Source organism: Lates calcarifer, linkage group LG24, assembly GCF_001640805.2.
Source record: "Lates calcarifer isolate ASB-BC8 linkage group LG24, TLL_Latcal_v3, whole genome shotgun sequence".
NCBI lineage: Eukaryota > Metazoa > Chordata > Actinopteri > Centropomidae > Lates > Lates calcarifer.
The window spans coordinates 6,960,097-6,966,148 of NC_066856.1; the positions used below are offsets into that span (position 1 = coordinate 6,960,097).

Consider the following 6,052-nt stretch of genomic DNA (forward strand, 5'->3'; position numbering starts at 1 on the left):
GTGGACACAAGGACTCACAGCTGAGTGAACTGAATGCCGCTGCTCTGTTCATTGGTCCTTGCTTGTTGCTTTTCTCTTCCTCTCTGCGTCTCTCCGTGGCATTATGAAAAACATGGAGGAGGGTGGAAAAAAAACAAGGTGGCACTTTAGATATCATGCTTAAGGGATACAGTTATATAACAGTGACTCCTTATGTAAGACAAAAACCTAAAAAGTGAGAAACCCAGGGCCATCCATTGTTATTATTGGTGCTGAAATTCAATATTCACTGTTAATTTGTCACTCCATTTGCTGCAAGAGTGTACTTAACCACTGTATGATTATACTCAGACAGGAATACACATGCCTTATTCTTTTTTTTCTCTCTCTTTTTTTTTTTTTTTTTGGTCTTTTGGTTCTTGAAATGATTGGTATAGTGTAGTTTGCACTTCCTGAATAGCTTTAAAAATGTCCAAAGTCATTTTGAAGAGAAGGAAGCAAAATTAGTTTTTCCTCATTTGTATTAGGGTGGATATTGGTCCTTCAAACTAAAAAAACATTTTTTAAAATCTGTATAACATATTAATTTTCTGATCTCAACCTCTATGGTAAAGGTTTAGTTAGATTTAGACATATAACTACCTGGGTATGGTTTAGAGAAAAACTGTGGTTTGGGCTAAAACAACTACCTCAGAATCAGTTATAGTTAAAATAAATCTGTGTTGACTGTTAATGGGAAGAGGGAGATAAACAGCAGTCTCCCATTTTTGAATTGTTGGACAGTGGTTGTTGATGTTTCTATCCAGAGGGTGAGTTGCAACCCATCAGTGGGTGCGCTGTTATTCCCAATAGCAGAGTTGCCATCAGGAGAACTGGGACTTTTCCCAGTGGACCGCTACACAAATTGGGCCGGGGACTCAATGAGGAAAAAAGTGTAAAACATCAGAGACAGCCAGAAAAAGAAAGAGAAAGGTAGCGACAGATGAAGAGAGCTAGAAAGAGGGGGAGAGAGAGAGATAGTGCTGTGTTGCCATTATCAGCCCAGTTGAGCAGGCTGTGGCTCAGTGGTTCTGTGTGGCTATCATCTCCCTAATGTCTACCTCCCTCCCCAGCTACATTTGGTTGACTTAACATGAATAACATTTTTTTTTTTAAAGTAAAGTAAAGGTGTGGCTGAAAAGCTCAGAGAAAAGAAGATTCAGAACAATTCAACTGCTTCACAACAGCAAGTTCAGTACAAACACCAGTCAAGTATGTAGCATAAGGAACATAAGGAAACATTTACTTTTTGCTCAACTGCATTCAACAGCTATAGTTCTACTTTACTTTTGAGAATAAGATTTTACATGAAAAAAAACTTGATAACCTTATAAAAGACAATGCACTGTTAAAGATCAGTAGTTGACTTGTCAGGCTTGAGAAAGTGTAAAAGGAATCTAGTTGAGGTCTATTGTCATTTTTCAGATGTCTAAGAGCTGTTAGCCATTCCACCTTAGAGACATTTCCCCTCTAAGCTTCTCAGATCTTCTCATTTCATTTTGAGGCTCAAAGAAGTCCAGTTTTCCAATTTTTCCTCTTCCCTCTCACATGAATCATCTCACAACCCCTCAGATTTATCATGTGAACTTTGAGAGGGGTTGATAACCACTGAACTAAACTCCCTAACGTATATCATTTAAGACTAGCTGCAGCTACACCAGTAAAATGGTGCTTACATATTCTTGCATCAGTATTAACAATCTAATAATACCATAAATCACACTATGTCAGTCATATGGTACCTTGCAATAGTGAGAATGGCTCTTCTTTCATTCCGACTCTGCACCCCAAATGTCTGTTCTTGCATTGTGTAACTTGGGTTGAGCACTTGGATAAAGTGTGAAACTCCTGACAGTGCTACTTCACACAGCTCAGTAATTCATTTATCAACCCGGAGCACTGTGCTCCAACTGAGGTTTCTTTTTTTGAATATGGAAAAATAAATTCAATAATTTATCATATAATATCAATCATGAAGGGAGGGATACAAATCAGGTCGGTAGAAAATCTAAAATCTAAGGAAACATCAAAGTTGTTTCTGGTAGTGATGATCCAACATAGAATTCTGAATCTGCTGTTCCCCTCAGCTTTACAGAGCTCACTGTTTATCTGCCCACCACTTGACTGTTAACTAGTTCACTCTCACCTCTCTTACAGTGTTGTTTGCAGCCACAGCAGGCAGCTGTTTTCAGTGAATAAAAGCTCAGACGAACCAACTGTACACTACCGGTTTAGCACCAAACAGCAGGCAGACTAGCTGGTGAACATAGTGGAGCATTTAGCAGAGAAAAGTTGGCAATAAAATCAATTATTGCAGATGAAATTTTTAATGTTGCCAAAACAAAATTTTTGTGAATATAATTCTAATTCTGCCACCAGGAAAACAAGCCTATAGGGCCAATATATTTTGTTGTTGTTGTTGTTTTTTTTTTTTACAATTATAACCCGAAGTCCTTAATTAATGATGTAAATGTAGGAGTAACTATGGGCATTCAGGCTTTTATACTTCTTCCAACAAGTGGAGAGAAATACGCAAGCAGCTCAAATCAGTCCCACTGTGAGATACAATGAGTGTGTGAGCAAAAGATGAGCTCCTTTTTTGCCCGAGTCTGTGTTCATCAGAGAGAGCTCAAGTATTGGCTGTCTCTAGTACACCCCCCCTTCCACCAGTCATCCAATCAGAGGCAGCAGCAGGCAGGCAAAGCTGCCAGTGCGAGGCTGCAGTCAGAAACAGAGCAGAGCTCTCTGCATTTGCCCGCCACACTGTCTCAGGTAGGTCCATTAACACACACACACACATACACACAGACATGCATCCAAAAGTTTGCAAAGATTTTCCTTTGTGTCAGAGTATAGATCCACACCGGCTGCTAAAATGGAAATCATGTCATGTGTTTGGTATTGATGTGGATGGAGGGATGGTGCAAGCCTCCCAGCAAAGCAGTTATTGGGCTGATAATATGCTGTGTATCGAGTAGCTGCAGTAGTCTGTGAGTGTGTGCGTGTGTGTATGTGTATGTGTATGCACGTGTGTGTGTGTGTGTTTGTGGGCTTAGAGTGTGTGAGTAAGCAATGAGGTTAAACTGTCCTTGTAAAGAGTGGATAAACGCTTACAGTTTCAGTGGCGCAAGTTCATCATGATAGATTTTATATTTTCAGTTTTACATGAACTGAGCCTCTAACATTTGTTTTATTTTGCTAATGCACCAAAAAACACTCCAACAAGTATTTTAACCATTATATCAAGTCCCTGAGTGCGTAGTTGAGCAATTAAAATGTGAAGGTATTCCTGAAGAGCAGCATTTATTTGTATTTACGTACGTACATAGGAACTAAAGATTCAAATCTTTATACACTAACCTAAGGAGTCTACTATTTAACAAAAGTAGTAAAAGAAGAAGTTAAAGAATTGTGATAGGTTGTAGTTGGCTGAAAGTAATGAGCAGGCTTTTTATGGTTTCAGATCGTTTTCAGATTCTTTTTTGCACTGATTCCAATACACATCATCATCTGTTACATGTTCCTCTTGATTGTTGCTGTTTAGTGTCTTGTAAGCCAATACAAGTAGGCTATATGTATTGCATGTCAATCAATCAATCAACCTATTTTTTTGTGATTAAGTGCATAAATGGTCAGGCTAATGTTATTCCATATGTTCTTGTTTTCAACAGGCTTTTTAAAGACCCTCATTTCTTGGGGACTATTTAAAGTGGCAGACTAATACACATTTGCTGCTCTAGTGGGTTTTCCTGGCAGCAGAGCACTGTATGTGGGATTGAGTCAAAATAATCTACAATATGTGTTTTCATGCTAATGAAGGAACATGTTACCCAGTGCGACAGTGTGGCTCACTGGTGTGTTTTTAATAGTTTCTGAACAATAATGAAGCTCTGTATCAGAGAGGAAAATACTGATTATTGACAGCCTTATTTTCTAATACTTAATGAATGCTTAATATTCCATTCAGTGGTGTGTGTTTCTTAATAGACAGTATAAAATTATGGTATTATATGAGCAGTTTAGCCTGCAGCAGCTGTTGCACAGTCCGCTGCAATGATTGCATGTGAATTCTTGGTGAAGAGAGGGACGGAGCTTTTTGAGGCTTTCACTACCAGTAAATGAAAACTCTTACATGTGGCAGTGCCTGTGTATAGCTGCGACAAAGACTTACACACACACACACACACGCACACACACATGCACACAAAGCATATGTATCCCTTTGACAAATCTGTATCCCTCTGAGTGAACTTCAACTGATGTCTCTGTCATATTCATCTCATCTATCAGGCTGGGGCTCTTCACCTACAAGTGAATGCAGTCAAACTCAGCTTTCCAACACACACACACACACACACAATCACTAGTGCTCACGCAGTAGCCACTCTGGGATGCAGATGATGGCCTGACTCTGTTCCCTCCCTGTACTTCATACTCAATGTCAAGAGCTGTAATGCATGATGATCCTGTCAAACTGATGGAGAATGATTCTGCTGTGGGCTTTTAACTGATGTATGTGTGTATATGTGTGTGTGTTCGTGTGTGGGTGAGGGTGTTATGATGAAAGAATAATATTTCTTTCTCATTTTCTGCTGCTTTGAAGAAAAAAGAAAGTCCTGACAGCCCACATCTTTTCATTTAGTCTTGACAGGTTGAAATATATTCAGAAGAAAAAGAGGCAGAGTTATACTGTTAGACTATTGTTTTTAATGATGAATATATTTACCACTTTTGTGTAGAGTCATCTAAATTTTGATGGAATAAATTCAGAGCAGAAATCAGTCCTATTCTGACACCTTTTGCCTGAGGATGATCACAGAGCGGACAGAAGGAAAGGACGTCCACGTCCAATGGATATAAAAAAGGCAGAAAGAAGCCTTTTCATGTGTAATATAATATGGTGCACATAGGCTTCATGCATATTAGGCTTCCCCAACTGTTACATAAATACCATTCCACTGATACAGAAGCACTTCATTTCAAGGTCCCCTTTTTTCCTCTAAGATTCAAACCAATCACTCCTCTTTTCACAAAGATGTCAGGCCTTGAGTTTAGAGAATAAAAACCTCCCAATAATGCTTGCACGTGTTCAACCACACACTTTCAACGTGACATTTTACGAAGAGCTAAATGTCTCGACTGCTCCTCACTCAGCTCAGAGATTAATTGTTTCCAGAGAAATGGGCATCCAATTCAAGTGATTGTCTTTCTTGATTTTAGTGACACTCTCGCAGAGATAATCATTTTAACATTTTTCATCTGCCATAATAATACAGACACTGACAGTAGACTGTGGCTTTTTATATCTCTTGGAGAAATCTACTTCACCAGGAAAACAGCAGTGTTAGTTTCCATCATTCAACACTTAAAGCAGCCCGTTTACATTTTCCTGACAGCAGACCTCTGGCAGCTATGTGAATCATATTCAAGATCTAATATGTACAAAGTGTAACACTGATACTGGTGCCACAGCGGATGTCAACAGTCTTCAATGCTCTTTTCTCATCTCTTAGAAACATTGTTTTCCTTGACCATGAGCACAATTTTGGGTCTAACCCAAACCAAACAGTTTGCATTAAACATGATGTAACAAACCTATCTGAACCAGGTGCTAGGCTAGTTGAGTCACAAGGAGTTTCATCTCAGTATAACCTGGTTAAATTCACAAACACATCGCCACACAAATAGTCAAATTCAGGGGTGGAAGCCAATTTATTCAGATGTCTAAAGGTTACTTCGCATTAGTTTCAGATTGCAGTTTCATGTTTACTTGATGTTTAAGAAATCAGCTTAGTGGAGAGAGCCAACAACATTCCAGCACATGTAAACACCCTGTTTTCACTGTTTTAACACCCAACGATATGCGTCTGGGTTATTTCATGTGCAAATTGGCAGAGTTGCACACTCATAGAAGTGCAGCTCATTTCACAATCACACCGCTATGCACACTTATGGAGTTAGAGGGAGCATGTGTCTGTGAATCTGTAAGAACTGGGATTTTCTCTCTGTCTCTAAACCTTTCTTAACCAGTGAG

The 6,052-nt window shown here is 39.1% G+C and overlaps 2 protein-coding genes and 1 long non-coding RNA gene across 21 annotated transcripts in view; 1 reads left to right on the forward strand and 2 right to left on the reverse strand.

Moving 5' to 3' along the window:
- The window catches only part of LOC127139236 (uncharacterized), a 36,724-nt gene extending 36,380 nt beyond the window's left edge, over positions 1–344 (reverse strand). The window contains exon 1 of the long non-coding RNA XR_007809314.1: positions 19–344. This is a non-coding gene — a long non-coding RNA (uncharacterized LOC127139236). The remainder of the gene's footprint in view (positions 1–18) is intronic.
- The window catches only part of pde1ca (phosphodiesterase 1C, calmodulin-dependent a), a 111,776-nt gene that overhangs the window by 86,690 nt on the left and 19,034 nt on the right, over positions 1–6,052 (forward strand). The window lies entirely within an intron of this gene.
- itprid1 (ITPR interacting domain containing 1) overlaps positions 1–6,052 on the reverse strand; it is a 127,144-nt gene that overhangs the window by 74,331 nt on the left and 46,761 nt on the right. The window lies entirely within an intron of this gene.